Source organism: Pteronotus mesoamericanus, unplaced genomic scaffold, assembly GCF_021234165.1.
Source record: "Pteronotus mesoamericanus isolate MK-2021 breed Mesoamerican mustached bat unplaced genomic scaffold, CSHL_Meso_final contig_78, whole genome shotgun sequence".
NCBI classification, from domain to species: Eukaryota; Metazoa; Chordata; class Mammalia; order Chiroptera; family Mormoopidae; genus Pteronotus; species Pteronotus mesoamericanus.
The window spans coordinates 19314780-19336940 of NW_026555258.1; the positions used below are offsets into that span (position 1 = coordinate 19314780).

General features: G+C 36.3%; 1 pseudogene; it reads right to left on the reverse strand.

Annotated features, from left to right (window-relative positions):
- The window catches only part of LOC129079502 (lysine--tRNA ligase-like), a 40936-nt pseudogene extending 20239 nt beyond the window's left edge, over positions 1–20697 (reverse strand).
- Positions 20698–22161: the final 1464 nt, after the last annotated feature.

Genomic DNA, 22161 nt, shown 5'->3' on the forward strand with positions numbered 1-22161 from the left:
AATAGACCTATTCTTTGCTCAAATTTTTAAAATTATTTGTGAAACACTGTCATTAAGCAAATGAACATTATTTTTTTAATCCATTAATTTAAATGGGAAGTGTTCTATTCCAACAAGGCAGCTCTGTAAACATTAAACATGCAAAAGACACTACCTCTTCTTTTATAACACTTGCATCACAGAATCCAAACCCTATTAATCCACAATGTGATGATGATGTGGGCTTGTACTAGGGCTATAATTTGAAAGAAGCCATTGAAAAAACGAAAGATATTGTGAGTGAAATGTTTAAAGCTACAGAAAAATCGAAATTATCAATCACTTTAAGAGTATCTAATAATTGATATATTGATAATACACTAATTGATACATTAATTAGGAAGCATACCAAATGTAATTTGAGTTTTAAAAAAGGAAAAAACAACTGAAATAGGGCAAAGAACTTTTTCTGAACCAAAATGTAAAATTCACACTGAATATATGGGTTAAAAGATTTTATGCATCAAATAATATAATAATGAAATCTATAAATAAGAAACAAGTATAAGGAAAAGGAACAAAATGGTCAGAAATTCAGCATCTCTTCATGAAAAATCAAGAAGTCGAAAATGAGTAACACTATGTAGGTAATTTGAGGAATATAACAGGATTGTAAAATTCTATTTCATACAAATATACACTACCGTTTTCATAGCCCCTTTGACACTCATGAAAATTAATCATAAAATACTCAAAGAAAAAGTCCAAGAAAATTTAAAAAGAAATAAAATATATCCTTTCTAATGTAATGTAATGCCCTCCCAAATAATGATTGGGTCAATGGCATTGAGATATATAGGATAACCTTAATGACAATGATAACCTTAATTAATAATAAGTAATAAGTAATTACCTAATTGATAGTAAGTAATAAGTATTAGTTATAAGTAATAAGTAATTACTTAAGTAATAAGAGTGCTTACAAAATAAGTAGAAGAATCAGGAATTATTCTGTTTTAAAAAAGGTGTAAAAGATATAAAGTAAATACAAAATACACAAAAATCAAGATTATAAAATGGGTAAAAGACATAAAGTAAATACAAAATTCTCAAAAATTAAGATTATAACCTTTGATTAAATATTTTCAAAAAGTTTTTAAAAATATTTAATCAAAGACAGATGCTTTTTTTTGTTTTTCCCCATTTTAAGTGAAATATAACTGACATATAACACTATATTGATTTAAGGGGTACAACATAATGATTCAATATTTGTATGTGTTGTGACATGATCACCACAATAAGTCTAGTGAACATCCATCACCACGCACTGTTACAATTTTATTTCTCTTGTAATGAGAACTTTTAAGATTTACTCTCTTAGCAACTTTATATACACAATACAGTTGTTTTAAAGCAAGGATACTTCTTAATTTCTTTTTCTCTTAAGAAAAGAACCCGTAATATTATATATCAGGAGTTGGCAATCTATGGCAGACAATAGCCCATGAGCCAAATCTGGCTGAGGCACTTGCATTTGTAAACAAAGTTTCCTTAGAACTCAGCACATTCATTGTACCTATTGTCTTTGGCTGCTTTCACACTGCAATGGTAAAGCTGAGTAGTTGAGACAGAGATGGCACGACTCACCACAGCCAAGATATTTATGTATTGGTTTTCCAGACAAAGACAGTTTTAAAAAAATTTATATTTCCTACATATTTTGAAGCAAATTATTTTTTGACATAAAATCCAGTGTATAAAAATCAAAGGAAAAAGGAGAGTGGCAAATAGTACATCCTTTCATGGGACTAATTTTAAAATAATACTTTAAAAACATAGATATATTTTAAAACAAATGTTCCACATCTAGGAATTTATCCTGTGGAGACAAATATATGACCTCATAACCTAGGAATTAGGCACTAGGATGTTCATGACAGTGTTATTTATAAGAATAGAAATTGGAAATAACCTAAATTTCAGACAACATTCTTAGTTAACTAAGTTATGGTATACTTTTACAGTCATAAAAAATAATGTTGCTAAGAAAGATTTAATTACATTGCAATTTGTTTAAAATAATTGTTCATTTTAAAAACCTGTTACTAAGCTCTAATAGGATAAATCCCAATTTTGTTAAATGTGAACATAAAACTTGGCAGTGTGCTGAATGTTAATGGTGATTTTATCTACAATTATGGATGATTTTAAATTTATTCCATCTGTTCAACTTTATTTTCTCATTTTTCTGCAATACACATGTGCAATGAAAAAATAGTGACTTAAATTTTGTTAAAATTATGTCTCCATTTTTTAAAAATATATCTGGGAACCAGTTCTTCAAGTTAGCAGTGCCATCTGCTGATCATTTAGGAGTGTTTCTTCAGGAAAAAAAAAAAAGATACCAGAGATGTCACTAATTACCCAAATTAAACATTTAAGAAAAAAGAGGAATATAGAAGAAATTTTAGGAAATTTACTCCACTTAACTCTTATGTATGGTGCCATTAAATGGTCATCCAGCCGTGACTGGTGTGGCTGAGTGGATTGAGTGCTGGCCTGAAAACTAAAGTGTCACTGGTTCGATTCCCAGTCAGGGCACATGCCCGGGTTACGGGCCAGGTCCCCAGTAGAGAGTACATGAGAGGCAATCACACATGGATGTTTCTCTCCCTCTCTCCCTCCGTTCCCCTCTCTCTGAAAATAAATAAATAAAATCTTGTAGAATAATGGTTTTCCAAATCTGAATAAGGACTTGACCTTTCTTTTATGCCTTCATTTTATAGCTTTATCATCTTCAGTTTATAAGCATCCTTTTCATAGAAGTAATCAAAGAGAGAATATGAATTCCAGCCAAGTGTAGCCTGCAAATTGTAATGAGTAATAGTTTCAGGGTTCAAAGGCAAGTCATAAATGCAAAAATAAATCAGGTCAGAAGTTGGGATAAAAATAACCATAAAAGACATAAGGAAAAATTGTTTAGGATTTGGTAGTGAAAAAAGGTCTGGCGCAAAGACAGGTCTAACAGCTTGGAGGAAACAATAAAATAACAGATGATGTTATAATACAGCCTATATTTTTCCACTTTGCCCAAAAGGATGTAAAGATTCGTCAAATGTCTTCTCACTCTAGATACATTATACTTACAATAATTCCCACGTGTATCCACCTTGTCTGCAATGGTAGTCTAGAAACCTTAGAGCACTTCTTCTCAATGGACCCATGTTCAACTAGTGGTTTGTCTTACCAACTGCAAACTACTTTCAAATGACCATCCTATAATCCTATGTAGGCTCAGAATCAAAATTGCTGTAATTATCTCATGCAATTCATCTTTCACTTTTTGAAAATGTCAATATTATTTACCCACTTGCAATGTCTTTGCAACTGTCCGTGTCCTCTTTATATCTCAGAGATCATTAGTGATTAGTAGTGATTCTGGTGTCTTTACAGCAATTTCTTTTTCAGCACAGTCCTGATCTACCAAGGTGATTATGTCAGAGAAAAGTTCCAAGCCTGAAAGTGAGAATTCCCCTAAAATAAGGGTCCATGAACGGAAGGCATTTGATTTTCTTATTTGAGGAGTTTCAGAGTTAAGCATGTGCACCACTGGAGGGCAGCAGAGACAGAATTTTAAGACAAATATTTAGCATTCATTGACCAACTGAAGGATTTAGTGTTTAACACATACTGAGTGCCTACTATGCGCACGGCATTCACCTTTTCTTATGGCCAAAGATATATGTAAACTTTTTATTAATTATTTCCATTATAAAAGAACATTTGACATATATTTCAACGGGAGTCCTTACTATATCCATTATGGATTGAAATCTACATAATTTTGCATAGTAGAATTGAAAACTCTTAAAATCATAGCATTTAAGCTAGTAAGAAATTTACACTCATATCTACTGACCTCTCTTTTGAACAATGTCATCTCTTCTGCTTTTTTCTGTGTGTAAAAATGTTTATTGGTTTTCTTTTCGACCTGCTCATTGTCAAAGTTTAGAAAATATAGAAAAGTAAAAATTGAAAATAAAGTGCAACCAGACATAATGACTGTTAGCATTTTGATGCAATTCTTTCCAGTCAAAATATGCCTAGATGTGCATTTATTTAGTTTACAGGTTTAATCTTGGAATCTATAGACATAGTTAAAAATTGTGCTATAATACTAAAATGTCATGTCCTTATCAGTAAATTTAAAGAAAAGATAGCAATAAAATAAAACTTGTTTAGAAGTTCAGTACTTTCTATGTTATAGAAGTTCAGTACTTTTATGTTATAGTATAGATCAAAACAATTTATCCGCAGTTCTCATCTTTCTACTAAGAGCATATTTATTTCTCTAGATTAGTTAACTTTTACTTTAAATTTTTACCCTGCTTTCAAAAAAAAAAAAAGAAAGATTTAACTTGATTTTGGAAATGCCTTGTAATTTGATTCAGCATAATACATCAAAGAAAAAGTGAGCCACTTAACCTTCTCAGTAGGAAAGATTGGAACATTACTGATTTCAGCACAAAACGTTTTAATAATAAATTAGAATTAGGCCCTGACTGGTGTGGCTCAGTGGGTTGGGCATTGTCTCATAAACCAAAAGGTCACCAGTTTGATTCCTGGTCAGGACGCATGCCTGGGTTGTGGGTCAGGTCCCTGGTTGGGGGTGTGTGAGAGGCAAACAATCGATATCTCTCTCACACATTTATGTTTCTCTCTCTCTCTTTCTCCCTCCCTTCCCCCCTCTCTAAAAATAAGCAAAATCTTTTAAAAAAATAAATTAGAATGTGTGAAAAAAGAGAATATACTTACATGTGTACATTTACCATCAAATATTTCAATTCATGTCATCAAATAGCGAGGCTAAGGACAATTTCTCTTCCCCCGCCCCCCCCACTTGCCACTATTAAATGACCTCACCAAAATAAATGGGAGGAATGCATCGTTCAGTTTTCCACTTATTCATTCAACAAATCATCACCAAGATGGGCCAAGGCACACTTCACATAGTGAGATTTCCAGAGTAAATAAGGCATATTTCCTCTCCTTGAGGAGTATACAGTCTAGTAGGAGAGGCAGGCAAGTAAATGGCTGGCTATGTTAGGTGTTACATAGAAAAATCAAGTGTTATTTGGTTCAGAAGATGCTCACCCTGCGCGCATAGTTGAGGGGAAGAATATTTGACTGCAAAAGAAACTCACACCTTACCAGGTTTTATTCCTTACAGAAGTTTTAGCAGAGGAGAGGCTTAGGCCAGAAATCAGAGAGCAAGGTAAAAGTCAGAGTAGTGAGAGGACAAAAAGCATTTGGGCAGCAGAAACAGCATGCAAAGACCTGACCTCTTTGGTAGCCATCTAGTACTTCAGGGTGGCAGGAGAGCAAGGTGAGCTGCCAGGCCAGAGAGGCGAGCAGAAGTGAAACTGTAAATGTCTTTGTAAGCCATATTAGAGAGTCAATATAATATAATTTTAACTTTACCAGGTAAATTCTGGTTAAGATGCAGAGGAAGTACAGTTATACATATAAGATGATGGGTGGAGTTTAATTTTTTAAGAAAAGTATTGATTCATTGCAGAAACTAATAGACTCTAGACACAGAAGGTGTTTGATGTACGTTGAATAATGACTGGAAGAATGAATATATATGATCAAGGTCTGTTCAGGAAAAATCCAGCCATTGTTACTATAATGAGAATGGTTTGTACAACATCGATGGAACCTGGCAGCCAAGGGGAGTGGACTGGAATGCACATGAGTGAACAATGATGACTTCACTATCCTAGTCAGTGAGGGCAGTAAATGCTACTGAGTGAGCACGTGTACTGTGCGGCCGTTGCAATCAAAAGGACTGAGTGAGTAGAATAATGAATCTGCATAAAATTTTGCATGAAACTTGAACATTCCTCCACAGAAACTATTCAGATGATTCAGAAGGCTGCAGCTAAGGGCAACTGGTGACTGGGAGCTTCATCATGACCCCACCCCCGCTCATGCATCACATCTCCTGCAGAGTTTTTTGGCAAGACACCAAATCACCCAGGTGACTCAGCCCCCTTCCCTCTACAGCCCAGAGTTGGCACCCTGCACCTTCTAGCTTTTCCCAAAACTAAAATCACCTTTGAAAGGGAAGAGATTTCAGACCATCAATAAAGATTCAGGAAAATACGATGGGGCAGCTGATGGCGAATGGGAGAACTCTGTGGGGTCCCAAGGTGCCTACTTTGAAAGAGACTGAGGCATCATTGTCCTATGTACAATGTTTCTTGTATCTTGTATCTTCTTCAATACATATCTCTAGTTTTACATGGCTGGATACTTTCTGGACAGACCTTCATATGTAAATCATTTAACACCCGTATTTGGACTTCCCTGAGAAGACTATTGGCCTACGGTTTTTCCTTCCACCACAATTGCAGCATCACTGACATAATATCACTTACATGCATTTTTGAATCATTAGCAAACTGGGAGCTGCACACATTGAAAAAGTGACCCACTTAATTCTGCATTACTGATGGCAAAAATTGGAGAAGTCAGATGTACATCTAAGTGTATGCTTTAATTTCATAGAGGAAGAATCTATTAAATTTATTGGATTTCTTTTACTGGAATTATTGCTACATCCCATTAACTTCCCTTGGAGAATTTATTTTGGCAATCTAATCATTTGTTAAATGTTTATCCATAAAATGAATGTGACAGCATGAAAATTCATCACTTTATAGTTTGAATTGTAAAACCAGATCTATATACTTTAAAGAAACATTATTGCCGAAATCACCTCAGCTTATGCACACAGGACTTCAAATATTATTTCCTCAGACACAATATAGCCACAGGGTCAGAGGCAAAATACCTGAGGATAGCAAAACATTTATGTAACGTGATGATAACAAAGCATTAATTTGCCTCCTATTTGTTAAAAAGAAACAAGCTAGAAGGAATGGAAATTCTTTTTCTAATTTATTTTCTTTAAGAAAACATCATAGAGGTGTTTCAAAAGTGCAGAGCCTGAAAATTAAAATTTTCAAGCATGCTGAAGTATTATAGGGACAGATGGTACTAAAGAATTTTTTCAAAATATGGAGGAGAATCATATCAAAACAAAAGACAAATGGAAACATTTGAATCATCTACAGCTATTAATATTTTAGTTTGATCATTTGACATGTGTGTTGTTCCCTTGGAATTGCTTAAATATTAGCCTTCAAAAATTTTTCTTTTGAATTGCAAATGAGTTATAATAAACTGCCTGCAAAACAGAAGGAAAACAAATTTAGTAAATAGCATTCCTTAAATAATTTTTGAAGAAAAAATAGTTTTCACATCTAATTATCAAAAGCATATTATATCTCCAAAACCCAGCTGGGATGGTTTGAGCAAAAATATTAATGTTATCTAAGCCAAACTTTTTGGTAATTTCTCAAAGATCATAGGATTTTGGTATGTATCTGTGTAATGAAATTACAGTTGAAAACATCCTTCAGACTGTGCTTTGGTATTAAAATTTTTTCTCACTGTTTTTACAAAACCATATTTTATTTAATGAATTCCCCACTCCTCATAGTTGGCTGAACGTGCTCTAAACCTTTGCTGTATGAAGTGCACTCCATGGATCAGCACCTTCGGTGTCACCTGAGAGCTTGTGAGACATGCAGAACCTCAGGTCCATTGCCATACGCACTGAAGCAGACCTGCTTTGGAACAGAATCACGTGCACATGAAGTGCCGTGAAGAGTGGCCTCCAGACCAATGGCCTCAGCTGGGATTGGTTAGAAATGGACATCAGCAGGCCCTATCCAAACCTACTGAGTCAGGAACTCTAGCAATCTGTGTTTTATCCAACTCTCATTATTCTGACCATGCTAAAGCTTGCTGCACAAATGAGTCGCTTTGTTATGTCATAGTCACCTGGGGAAAATTCCTTTGAACCCAGGTTGCAACTCACACAAATTAAATCAGAGTCTTTGAGGGTGAGATGTAGGTATGAGAGTTTTTATTAATTCCTCAGGTGATTCCCATGTGCACTAAATTTGAAAACCAGTGTTCTAAAGAAGAACGACTACGCAAATTCATTTTATTGATTATAGGAATACCCCAGTTTATGGAGCTTTACTTTATTGTGCCTCTCAAATATTGCATTTTTTTTAACAAATTGAAGACAACACCCTCCACTGGCAAAAAGATGATGCCTTGCTTTATTGCTCTGTTCACTTTATTACGGTGGTCTGGCACCAACCCCACATTATCTGGGATGTCTGTTTTCAAACTGTCTATATTCCCAGAATTACTGTAAGTTAATGGATGATCTTATGTTTATCAGAAAATAATCATTGACTGGCATTTTAATTTATCTGTTATAGGAGAGTTTTTCCATTCTTCACTTCATACTCTTTGTTTTCACTTAATCTACTCTAAATCCTCTAGGGACATTTGTGCCACAAACCTGGACACTTCAAAGTGAAAATCAAGCCCTAAATTTAACACTCCTAGGGGTGTAGAAAGGGAAACAGGAGAATGAAATGGAAAATACCTGTTTAGAACCTGAAACTAAAACAAAATAATACAGAACACAAACTGTAATTGAAAAACTCAAATTTTTTAAAAAAGAATAAAGGAGGAATAAAATATTCTCAGATGAAGAAACATTTTTAAAGAAAGAAGAAAAAAAAAAGAAAATACCTCTCCAGGGAAGGGATAGAACATAAAGAAAGTGGTCATTATGTGGAAGAGGCAAGGTGGGCAGTGCCTGCTGGCTGCTGAATGGTAGGGAAGAGGAGAGTAAGAGTTACACTTTCTTACAGAAACAAGGTTAGCACATGTCATAGGTTCTGGTTCTATAAGGGGAAAAAAACACCCAGAGGCCAGGGCTCAGCTCAGAGAAGGGTTGGTGCTAGCATTTTGAAATTTCTACAAAGGTAGGGGTCACTTCAGTGAGAAACTGGTAGCTAGTACGTAACAAGGAGGAGAAATCCAGTTCGGAAGAGACCATAAACACCATGTCCTCCCGGTCTTAGCCACAGGGAAGGTCTTGGATGGGAGTCAGAATTCCCAGAGAGTGTGGGAGAGGAATAATGCCCAGGCTTGGTGGTTTAAAGAAATCCATATTAATTGTGGGGGTGACTCTTGGGAGGCTCAAACACTGGAACTTTGGGGCTTAACTAATGAATCTACTGCACAGGCCATTGCTTTTGTATTCTCTCAAAGTATTACTGGGAATGCATCTTGCCATGCCTCTCAAGGTACTGGCAGATGCTGCCAGGGAGAATATAGATTTGTTTCTCGCAGACAGTGTTAGTTTTTGGATACCACTCCTAACGTATAAGAAATTGGTAAAAACTACTTAATCACTTACAGATAGAGACAAGAACTATGTTTTTGGTACATGTATTTTCCTTCTTATGAACTAACACAAACTAACTGGAAAACTGACAAGAGAGGAGGGGCTCTAGATGTTTATCCATAACACAGAATCTCCAGACAAAAGCTCTGCAAAACACACTGAGGTCTTCCTCAAACTGGAAGGGAAAACTATAACAGATGTCCTTTTAGTGTCCCGGCCTCGCCACTTTTGTTTGGGCAAGGAGCTTGGTGCCTCTGAGGACTCTTGGTCTTTACAGCAGGAAATAAAACTTATGTAACAAGCCACATGCTCCTGAAAAGTGGTTGTTTTGGGGAGAATGTTGATGGATGAAGAAATGCCCTCAATGGAAGGCATGGCCATGTGGAGGGCAGCAGGCAAGTGCGTTGACCCTTCCTGAATGTGCACTATTACAAAGTATACACATCCTGCTGAGAGAATTTTGGTTGAGGGCAATGGGGAGAGGGGACCCTAGAAGGAGAGGCTGATCACTCTTCAATTTTTTTCTGTGGATGCCTAAGCTGTCCAAGTTTTCTGAAGATTCTATCAACTCTCCTCTCAGTCGAGATGGTCTGGGAAAGGGAAAGGGATGAAATTAGAGGTTGATAGGAAAACGGGTAGACCAAAGAACTTGTGGCCAAAATCAGGGACCAAGCTTTGACAGTAGCTGGAGCTGTGAGGATGGGAAACCATTGCGAGGCTGGAGAAACGTACATGAGAGCCGGCAATGGTCCTGAGTAAAACCTAGAGAGTCTCCTAAGATAAGTACCCTTGAGGCACCGACAGTTTGGTTTGGGAGGACTTTTGGTACTTTATAGTTTTCAAATTGATCCAACTCATCTAATTTGTTGGATTTGTGTGATAGATCTCTTTCTAGTGTTCCTTTATTGTTCTTTTTTTCCCCTTTATTGTTCTTGTAATGATGTCTATGAGATCTGCAGTGATATTTCCTTTCAGCCCTGATGTTGGCAATTTTCATCTCCCCCACCCTCCATGATCTGTCTGACTAGAATTTTAATCAGACAACCACTCTTTGCTTTCATTGATTTTCTCTATTGTTTTTCTGTTTTCTACTTCATTTCTGTTTATTTATTTAGGATGTACATGCCCCCTTGTAATGTGTATGTTATTTCCTTCCTTCTGCTTGTTTTGGATTTAATTTGTTCTTCTTCACTAGTTTCTATATATGAGGTTAGGTAATCAACTTGAGACCTTCTTCCTTTTTTTAGCACCAGAATTTAATCCTGTAAATTTTTCTCTAATTACTGTTTTAGTCACATTGCATAAATTATGATGTGTTATATTTTCATTTCCATTCAGGTAAAAATGTTTTCTAATTCCTCTTGAGATTTATTTATTTGTTTGTTTGTTTGTTTGTTTTGGCATATGGATTGTTTAATTTTGAAATGTTTTGGGATTTTTCCAGATGTTTTTTCTGTTACTGATTTCTAATTTAATTCCATTATAGGGAGCACATACTTTGCATTATTTCCATTCTCATATATTGATTAAGCCTTATTTTATGGCCCAGGATATGATCTATCTTGGTGAGTGTTCACTTGAAAGGATGGTATATTCTGTTATTGTTGAATGGAATGTTCTATAAATGGCAATTAGTTTTTAAGTCTTCTATACCATTGCTGATTTTCTGTCTAGTTCTATGGATTACTAATTACAGATATCTCCAACTATATTTATTGATTTATCTATTTCTTCTTTCAATTCTATCAGTTTTTGTTTCATGTAGTTTGATGGTTGTTGTTAAGAGTATACACATTTAGGATTGTTATGTCTCCTTGGAGAATTCACCCCTTTATCAGTATTTAATAACCAATTTACTGTCCCTTGTTACCCCAACAGTATTTCCTTGTTCTAATGTCTACTCTGTCTGATATTAATATAGACACTGCACTATTTTTTATTGGTATTTTCATGATGTATCTTTTGCTTTCTTTTTATTTTTACCTATTTCTATTTAAAGTGGTTTTGCTGTAGTCAACAGAGCTGAGTCCTTTTTAAAATGTGATCTCACCATCTGGTTTTTTATTGGAACATGTAGAAATGTGGAAGACTTAAATCCATGTAGGTTCCTTTACACACCGTTTTTTATATTATAGTTGTAGTATATATTCATATACTCATGTTGAGAAACCCACCAGACAATGTCATAATTGTTACTTTTTTAAGAAGATATTATTTATTCACTTTTAAAGAGAGGGGAAGAGAGAGAGAAAGAAAGGGGAGGGAAACACAGATTGGCTGCCCCTGACACCAAATTCTCAGCACAGCCACACGTGCTGACCGGGAGTCAAACCAGCAACCTTTCACTTTGTGGGCCCAACCAACTGAGCCACAATGGTCAGAGCCATAATTGTTATTTTTGATAGTTACACTTATTTTAAAAACTTAAAAGGAGAAAATAAAATATATTACCTTAATATTTACCATGTCTGTTGCTCTTCTCTTATTTCTGAATTCCGTGTTTCCTTCTGGTATCACTTTTCTTCATCTTTAAGCGCTGCCTTGAGCATTCCATTTAGTGTTATCTGCTGGTTCCTAATTATTCTAGTCGTCCATCAGCTGAAAAGTTTTTTATCTTGCTTTCTTCCAGGACATTTTATTGCGCATAGAACATTCACCAGGACATTTTATTGCGTATAGAATTTTGGGTTAACAAGTTCTTTCAGCAAATGAAAATTATTTCACTGTATTTGGCCTCTGTGGTTTTTCATTTGTCATTTAAAGTGTTGTTTCCCTGTACATAGTGTGTCATTTGTATCTGACTGAATATATACACATAGATACACACACACATATATATATACTGATAAAAATAAATTTGTATACTGATATGTGTATACACAAATACATTATATTTATATATTTACATAGTGTACCTTTTAATCTTTGATTGTCAATAACTTTATTATGTTATATATAGGCATAGTTTTCTTTGAGTTTAACCTAGATAGGATTCTTAGAACCTATTGACTTTATAAATTTTAGAAGTGTTCACCTGTTATTTTTTCAAACATAGATATTTTTGCACCAATACACTTCTCCTCTCTTTTAGGACTCCAATGACACAAATGTTAGAACTTCGATATTGTGTCACTGGGAGCAAAGACTTTGTTCTTTTTTTTAAATTTCCAATTATTTTCTCTTTGTCCTTCAGACTGGATCATTTCTATTTATTTATTTTCAGGTTCACTGAATATTTCCTCTGTCAACCCCTTGAGCTCATCCAGTAATTTGAATTTTTCAGTTTTTATATTTTCATTTGATTCATTTTTACAGTTTGCTCCAAACTTCTACTTTTCTATCTATAGATTTTAAAGAGTATCACTTGATGGAGCATGTTTATAATAGCTGCTTTAATATCTTTGTCTGATAACTCAAATATCTAAACCATCTTAGGGTTTGCCTTTGTTAATGGTCTCTTCCCAGTAAAAAGCGATGAGATTTTCCTTTTCTCCATGTTTTATGTAATTTTGTGTTGTATCCTGGACATTTTGAATATAATATCGTAAGATTCCAGGTCCTATTAAAATCCTCTAGAGATGTCAATTCTTTAGTTTTGTTTGGTTTCAGCAGTCAATCAAGCCAGTTACGTTTTGGCCAAAAGTCTGTCTCTCCTTCTGTGGATGCCAATTCTAACGGAAGTTCAGTTTTCAAAGCCCTTTCTGTGCTGTTTGAGACTTCTCTATGATTTTTAGGAACATACATTTGCCGCTGTCATGGAAAATCACCCTAAAACTTAGTGGCTGAACACAACAAACCTTTAGTATCTGACATTTTCTATGGTTCAGGATCGCAGGTGTTGCTAAGCTGGGCTTCCTAGCTCAGAGTGTCTCAGAGGTTGCAGTCATGTCAAGGCCTGACAGTGGGAGGGTCTGCCTCCAAGCTCACTCATATGGCTACTGACAGCTTCAGGAGTTCCACTCGGAGCTATGCCATGGCTGTTGACAGGCTGCAGGCTCTTGTGGGCTGCCGGCCAGAGAGATCAGTTCCTTGCCCAGGGGGCCTCTCTGTCAGGCACCTCACTGCATGGCGACTGGCTCGCCTCAGAGGAGGCGAGGGAAGAATGAAAGAGCGTGAAAAAAATGGAAAACAGGTTTTCTGTAACCTAATTTTGAAAATGACATCTCAACACTTTTGCCATATTTTATTTGTTGGAAGTTAATCATTAAGGCCAATCCACATTCAAGGGGAAAGAATTGTAAAAGAACATGAATATCAGGAGGTAGGGGCATATTTCAGAAGTTGCCTACCACTTTCTTAAACCGAATGCCTGGTGTGCATGGTTTTTTAGAGCATATTATATGTCTTCAGACCTTTCTCATATAACATGGAAAAGTATAAAATACTGTCACATGTTTTGTTTTTCGTTCCTTCCTGGCAAACATAGATTCCATCTGGGTTCAATAGAAATTAAGGATGTCGAAAAATGGAAGGCAAATCTAGAAAGAGCCAAGGATATGGAAAATAAATGTTTGGTGCATCATTTTCATGCTAGAATGGTTTCCTAGTCTGAATATTGTTAGGCAAATTAAGCATAAGAAACATCTGGCTGGAGGAAAACAAGGTACAAATTAACAGATGAACAGCAGTTAGTGGAGTATGTTACATCATTTTAAACCATTCAAGTTTGCAAACATTGTAAGTCTGAGATCAAATCACATTCCATAAGGGATAAATTAGGCTACTGCAAATGAGGTCTTTATCAAGTAGCAAAACAAGAGAGACAGTCCTATTTTTTAGCATTTGTATCAGCTTAAGACCCATTGAGTACATTAAGGCTCTACGAAGAATTATATAGAATTCTTAGGTATGAGGCTGACAAGTTGAAGAACAGGTAGGAAGCTCCTAAAAGTAACAGATTTGCTTCCAATATTGAAGGGCCAAGTGCATTTTCCAAAGAGGTCCACAATAATACTTTTCATTCCACATGACCTTCTGCAATGTGATCTTGCTACTCTCCTATAAAGAGGTCGAGTCTATTTCATCATCCCCTTGAATCTAGACAGGCTTTACATAGGCTTTGACCATTAGAATATGGCAGAAGTGATACCATGGTATGTCCGGTCATCACCCTGAACAGATCCAGCAGCTTCTGCTTCTTGCCTCTTGGAGCTGTCAGCCACCGTATCACAAGTCTGGGCTAAGCCAGAGAAAGACAAATACCATATGATTTCACTCGTATGTGGAATCTAATGAACAAACTCAACCAGCAAGGTAAATGGGGACAGACTCATAGATGGAGAGTAGGATGACAGCTAGTGGGGGGTGGGGAGGTGCAGGGGTGGAGGGATTGAGAAAAAAAGAAGAAAGGATCATGGACAAAGACAACAGCGTGGTGATTGCTGGGGGGAGGGGAGTTTAAGGGGACTAAATGGTAATGAAAAAAAGTATAGTAAAGATAAATAAACAAATTAATAAGTAAAAAAAATTATAAATAAAGGTTAAGCAACAAAAAATAAATAAAAAGATGTCTGGACTATTCTCTTTGACAGAGACCCACATGAAGGTGCCCTGGGCTTCATACATATGAGTGAAGAAGCCATCCTGGACATCCTGTTCAAAGGAGCTTCTAGGTACCTCCAGCCATGGCCTCCACCTAACTGCAGTCACATGAGAACCAAGTGGGACCCAGTCAACTGATGCCAGTTAACCCACAGAAGCAGGAAAGGTAATAATAAATCATTATTTTAAATCATTAAGTTTTATAAAAGGTGGTTTGTACACCACAATAGATCATTGGAAACTATTGTTTACATAAAGCCAGAATTTTAAGAACAACATTATATCATACAGAGACATTTTAAGAGATTTATAATATTAAATTATTTAACCATAGGATACTACTGATATATCTCGTAGTATTTACCTTGTTGGTTCGCAGACTCAGAAACTTCCGAGATGTGATCTGAAACAGGCCCTCATTACACAGAAGCCAAAGAGAGAGAGTAGAAGAGGCCGACCACTCCATATTGGTAGGTAGCAGGTGTAATAAGCAAGGGAACTTACATGTAAGGTTTGTCTTGGGTGGTCTCAAGGCAAGTAAATCCTGCACCTGCTGTCCAGAATCTTAAAAGTTTACATAGAGGCTTTAATGGGGTTCGGTCATATATACTGTCCACTTGGTCTCAACAACACACTGCTCTCTCAAGGCTGCGTCCTTGAAAATAGTTCCTACTACGAGAATGACAAGCAGAATGTAATGTGCACTCCAAGAACAGGAGAGAGGGCCAGGAGCTTCCGACTACCTGGGTCCAGATTGTGGACGAATTGGTGGTCGCATTCTCTCAATGACCTCCTCCTACACTATCTGGATATAGATACAAAGGTATATTCTGTAGCTTAAAGTATAATAAATAAAATAATCAATAGCAATTGCTCTGCCCTAAGATAAACATCGTCATGTATTTGTTTCCTTTCATTATTTTCTCTAGTGCATTTAAAAAAATTCATATTATAGGAGTATGATTTTTTTCCTCCCCCTCACAATTTAACAAGATATATAATTTTTATAGCATTAAATATTTTGAAAACAATCATAATGACTATGTACATTTTCTATATGCATTTACTATGCTTCATCCAACCATTTTCTTATGATTATATGTTAATTGTTTCCTATGTTCCCAACATTTCACTTTTGTATTTAGTATAGTAAATCCTAGCCTTTTAATATGAACGTGTGTGCTCCTTTCCACTCAGCTCCTTAAAAAAGACCCCTAGCTAAAGAATATGATCATTATCATACCTTTAAAAAAATCGTATTATTGAATCAGGCTGCCAAGGACTAACCATGTAGAGCAGCCCCGCTTTCATCAAACTTTAGAGACGGCCAATGGATTCCATCGGGGGCACCAACATCAATTAATCAGTAGTGGTGACGCGGTCCTCCCTGATGAGATGGGCTGCAAGACCTCATCCGGGCCTGTGCTCGGATGAATTGGAAATGTTTAACCTCAATGAGAATGGGAGAATGGAGGCACACGGGCTTTGTGTCTGCCAGCTCAGCCTTACGCGGTTCTGGGACTGAATATATATTCATACATTTCTGCCAACATGAAATGCAGATAGAAAAGTTTCTTGTTTTTGCATGGTTCCATTATAAGTGTGGGCAAATGGTTTTTCAGATGGTTGGCGTCCATCTAAATTTATTCTTTTGTGAATTGCTTTCCCAGGATCCTTTGTCTATATTTTCAATTGTCTTGCTAACATAGACTTACAAGAGTATTTTATATATAAGGATAGTAAGATATTTTTCCTGCCATTTTCCAATTTGTCATTTTTCTTTTAATATGTGTATGATGATTTATGATGAGTAGAAGTGTTAATTGCTATGTGGTCAAATAAATGAATGTTTCTTCTATGGCTTCTTTGTTTGCATGGTTAAAACATTCTTCCCCACCTTATAATCTTATGAATGTTCATCTATATATGTGTTCTTCTGGTTTATTTGGATTTAATTTATATTTATCTGTTAAATTCATCAGAAATCTAATCAACTCCTCATGCATCTCAAAGAGAGAGAGAACAAAACCAGGGATAAAAACTCTAAGTAACAAGCAAATTGAAAATAATGATATTGATAGGATGCTTATATTAATAATTATTATAAAAAGTTGAAGCACCATCCAGACATAGTAAAATTCAAGATAACTATGTTAAATACGTAAAGGCTAATATGTTGTTAAAATTATTAAGTTACTTTGTTAATAAGCAAATCTTTATGCAGATAGAATATATAACTATTATGAACATATATGCATAAAATTTAACATATCACAAAAATTATAAGCAAACCCTAAAAATAAAAATATAAATGGTCAAAGACTGAGTTTGCCTGAATTAAACATACTTTCAGTCTTGAACAGATGGAATAGATTAAAGACGAAATAGAATATTTGGCTAATGTATACAATAACATTGATTTATAAGATAGAAGAATTTATATCTTACAAACAAAAACGCTTACTTTTCTCAAATTTAATGGTATGTTTCACTGTATTCATATTTCAGGTCATAAGATGTCTCATAAGAACAGAAAATGTACAGTCCTGTTCTTTGACCTCCCTGAAATAAACTTGGGAATTAATTTAAAAATAGGTTAACAAAACATATTGATGCTGGAGTTAAAATAATAACAATAAAATAAAATAATAAAATAAATCACTTCCCTTCAATAACTTCTGGGCCAAAGAGGAAACAAAAGTCCAATTATAGGTAGTTTAGAAAATAACAATGACACTACCATGAGTATTAGCTAAAGCTATAGTCAGTGGAAAATTATATCTGTAAGAGTTCTATTTAAAAAACACAATAAATGAAAATTAATGAACAAAGGATTCAAGGTAAGGAACTACAATATAAATTGTTCAGGATAAAAGCATAAATTAATGTATCAGAAAACAAAGAGTCCAAATGCCGGTTCTCTAAAAAACATAACAAAAGAGATAAAATGTCCATGAGAGTAGTCAAATGGGAAAAAAAAGGAAAATTACCCATCTATAATATTAAAAAGAAATTAAATGACACCACACATATGGAGGAGCATATAAGAGTTGAAAATGTAGGCTACTTAAATTTTTATGTTAATAAATTTTTAAATCTACATTTATATTAAAAACAATTCCCCAAGAAAAATGTACATTACTAAAACTTTATTAAGAAGTATAAAACTTTAAATGAACAGATAACCTTGAAAGAGTAATGAAGGAAAATAAAATTATTTAAAATATAAAGTAATGGTTGTAATTCTAAGAAGAAGTAAGTATCCTCTACCCTGTCTCTCCGATTGAATACAATCATAACACCTGTACAGGGTACATGGCGCCACTATTTGAGAACTCAGGAAAGTCAATAGAAGCAGGTAGCGAGGGGAAGGAGATCAGAATTCAAACTACCACTGAACCAGCAGTGAGTTTACCATTTTCTTCCCCTTCAGGGTCACCTGAGCTTAATGCAACATCTGAAACCCCAAAATAGGCATAGTTGCAGACAGAGGGCACTCCAGAAGAGGCATTTAAGTTTAGAGACTGGAAAGAGAGAGTATTCGCGTTTTGTTTTTCCTCCCTCCATTTTCACACTCTTCCACCTTCAGGCACTCTCTTGCAGCAGTGATGGCAGAGACAGCAAAGTGACAGGGATCTTCAGGAAGCAAAACTTGGAGGAAGAACCTTTCTCATCAATGAAGCCAGAATCCCAGCAAGATGGGGCCAAACCTCCCTGTCCCGCCATTTGGCCCAAGTGACAACATAGTCACAACAGTGTGCAGCAGAGTAAGGTAGTGAAAGTCTCAGCTTTTGGGGTAAAGGACTGAAAAAGGGAACCCTGGAAAAGTGAATTTGGGAACTTGTGAGCAGCTCATGCATGCATCTGATCTTAATTAGTAACTGAATTGTAAGTGAAAGCAACACCCAGTCCTAGAATGACCACTCGGAGGCTCACACACAGGAAAAATCCTGATAGCATTGCAAAAACTTTGAGATCTGAAGGAACATGGGAACCAAGGCCCACAGAAGGCTGGTTGGACCTGTGACCTGAACCTCCCCACCTAACTGCCAGCTAAAACAAGAAGATCAACACTTTCTACAGGATTTAAACAAGACCCAGAATTGCATAACATAATATTCCAAATAGGATACAATTCAATACTACTTGCCATACCAGAAAGAAAAGAATTACCACTTGCTTGGGAAAAGACAATACTAGGTGACTGATTTTGGGATTACATCAAGAAGACTTTAAAACAACTATCATACAAATGCTTCAACATACATCTATGAACTTTTATTTTATTTTTTAGAGACAAATGGTTTATTTGGTAAAAACAGAATTCTCAATTCCTTTTTTCTCTCTGCTGCCTGAACTATGATAGTCAAATGAGTAGCAACATACAAGAATTCCCTTGCAGTCCTTGACCTTTTGCAGAAGTTCAAAGACGTCTGAGTTATATGACTTGCAATTATTTTCTTCTGGACAGAAGTGCCAGCTGTTGTGCTTCCCAATGTATCAGCAGTTGCTACATTTTCCTTTGTCTTCAGGTTTCATGGTAGGAAACAGGAGTACTTGTTTGATGTTACTGGAATCTGTGAGAACCATGATGGCTCAGCTGACGCCCACGTTCCAGCCAGCTATGGGAACAGCCCTTGGTCCAGGGCAGTGCAGAAGTTCTCGTCCATGAACGTGGGGTCATTCAGCTTAGTGTAGGCATTGCATTGTTTCCTTTTTCATAACAAAAAGCACAAAGTGTTCAGTCAGCCTCACTTTGGAGTGTTGTCCTTTTGCCAAAGCGTTCATTATCTGCTGGTGATCACAGATGAATGTAGGATTGACGCATGCCACACTTCTAGGAACTCACCACAAGCTTAGCAAGGAGCCTGGCTGTGCTTTTGCCACACAGATATCATTGAGAATTTTGTGAGTTTCTTCAATTTCCAGGACAAAGACGTTGGTTTCAGAGCAGTTACACCCGCAGGGGGATTTTGCACTGGTTACCACGCTGATTTCCTGGAAGGGTGGGGGCAAGTCAACCCCGCAGGCTTGGCTCTCTGGGCCCTGTGAATGGTAGGTGACCCTGAACCTGCCTGTAATGTGCTTTACCATCCCCGAAAGCGTCTTCTCCGTGATTTCCATGAGATCATGATAGCCTGCGTAGGCCATGAAGAACTCACAGGTGGCAAACTCAGGACTGCGAGTCATGTCAATTCCTTCATTCTGGAAATGGCATCCAGTTTCATAAACCGGTCAATGCCACCAACCATCAGCATCATATGGTAGAGTCCTGGAGCAATTCTCATACAAACATCTGTGTCCAGCTCACGGTGGGAGCTAAAAAAGGCTAGGCCATAGCTACACCTGGGATGATATTCATAATGGGGTTTCAATCTCTAGGACTCCTCTCTCTTTCAAGAAACTTCTTAAATATGTGATGATCTTAGAGCAGATGATAAATTTCTGCCTCACAAAGTCATTCAGGATCAAGTCCAAGTATGTGTGACGATACTGTGTTTCCTTGTCTTTGAGGCCAAAGTGCAGATGAGGGAAAGTGTGCAATCAAGGAGACAGCAGTGTGATTTTGTAGGGATTGATGCTCACCTTGCCCTTCTTGGTTTTCCCAGGTTTCTCCTGAACCCCAATTATGTCTCCTTGATGCAGTTTGTTATTGACATGAACAAATTCTTCTTTGGCCTGGCTTAGCTGTTACTCACTGGGCTCCTTTTGCTTGGCCTCCTTCTCCTCCTCTTTCTCCTCAGCTTTCAGGTGCCTCTTTAGCTCATTTTGCTCAGTTCTGTCCTGCCACCGTCCACCTTCACCTCAGTCCCCTGCACGGTAGCCATCGCTCTGGAGACCCGAACTGAAGGAAATGAGGGTTGTCCCACGATTTCTAAACATTCTTGAAACCAATGGAAACATGGAGATATTCTTCCTAACAAAGATATAAAGAGTCAAATGAAAATTTTAGAAGTGAAAAATATAACAAATTAAAAACTTACTTCATGGGTTCAGTAATAGACTGGAGATGATAGAGAAAGAGGAGTACTATCAATCTAGAATTATATATAATATAACTATATACTACATACACAGACATGTATATGTACACATACACATATACACACATTACCAAATGCTGAATGGATGCAAAGCCTCTAGACCTCTCATACATTTCTATTGTGAATGAACAATGATACATGCACCACTCTGGAAAATGTTTGGGCAGTTTCTTATAGCATTAAACATACTTTGCCATATGTTCTAGTAATCCCACCCCTGCTTATTTATCCTAAGTAAATAAAAATTTCACATAAAAATATATACACAAGCTTAAGTGAACCTTAAGATTATTATCCTGAGTGAAAAAAAAGTCAGTCTCAAAAAATCATATACCGTAGGATTCCAGCTGTAGGACATTCTCAAAAAGACAAAACTAGAGTGATGGAGGACAGATAATGGATTGCCAGGTGTTAGAGGTAAAGCAAGAATGTAACTAACTATAAAGGCAGTTTTTTGTTTGGTATCCTGCATTGTAATTGTAGTTACATGAATCTGTGTGTGCGCGTGAATTCATCATGTACCTGTACACATGCACACAAAAAGACAAAGAGTCATTTTAACGGTATGACAATTTTAAAAATAAAATTTGTTAACTAACTATAGCTCTAGCTGTCTCTGAATGGGAGTGGCAGTGGTATAGGTCAATAGGAAATTGTGTTTACTGGTCCCTTCATATTTCGCACACCGATAGGAGAAGGAAAAGGAATAAAAATCAAAAGAATATGCCTTTTAAAAACTACTATTATTATTAATATTATGATTTGTTTTCAGAATAGTGTTCAAAATCACACATGGAGTTGGGTTCAAGCCTTGACCTTGAGTGTAAGGTCTAGAAATATAAATAATACTACTATATTTTTTACAGATTGATGATGATGAACGATGAACACATTGAGCTCCTACCTCTAAGTAAGAACAAAGGTTGGTCCTTTCAGTGACTCTCAGGAGCCCTTCGATGACTGTCCTTCAGAGACACCGTCTCTCATAGCGCCTTTGGAAAGCTGGTTCACAAATTCAAGGATACAGGTAACGTGTGGGGTGCACTTCTTTGTGGATGACTCTAACAGGAAATGGTCATTGTGAACATAAGAGTCAGCTCAGAGAAAGTCAGCTCACCAAGCATTCCAGAAACTGGGGGTGCTTTTCACTAACACATGAAAGATTCCCAATCCACGTGCCTTTCCCCAGGTCAAAATGCAAGTCCTGCAGAGTTTAGCTGAGGATAATCCCAGCTGTTGTTTGGAAAT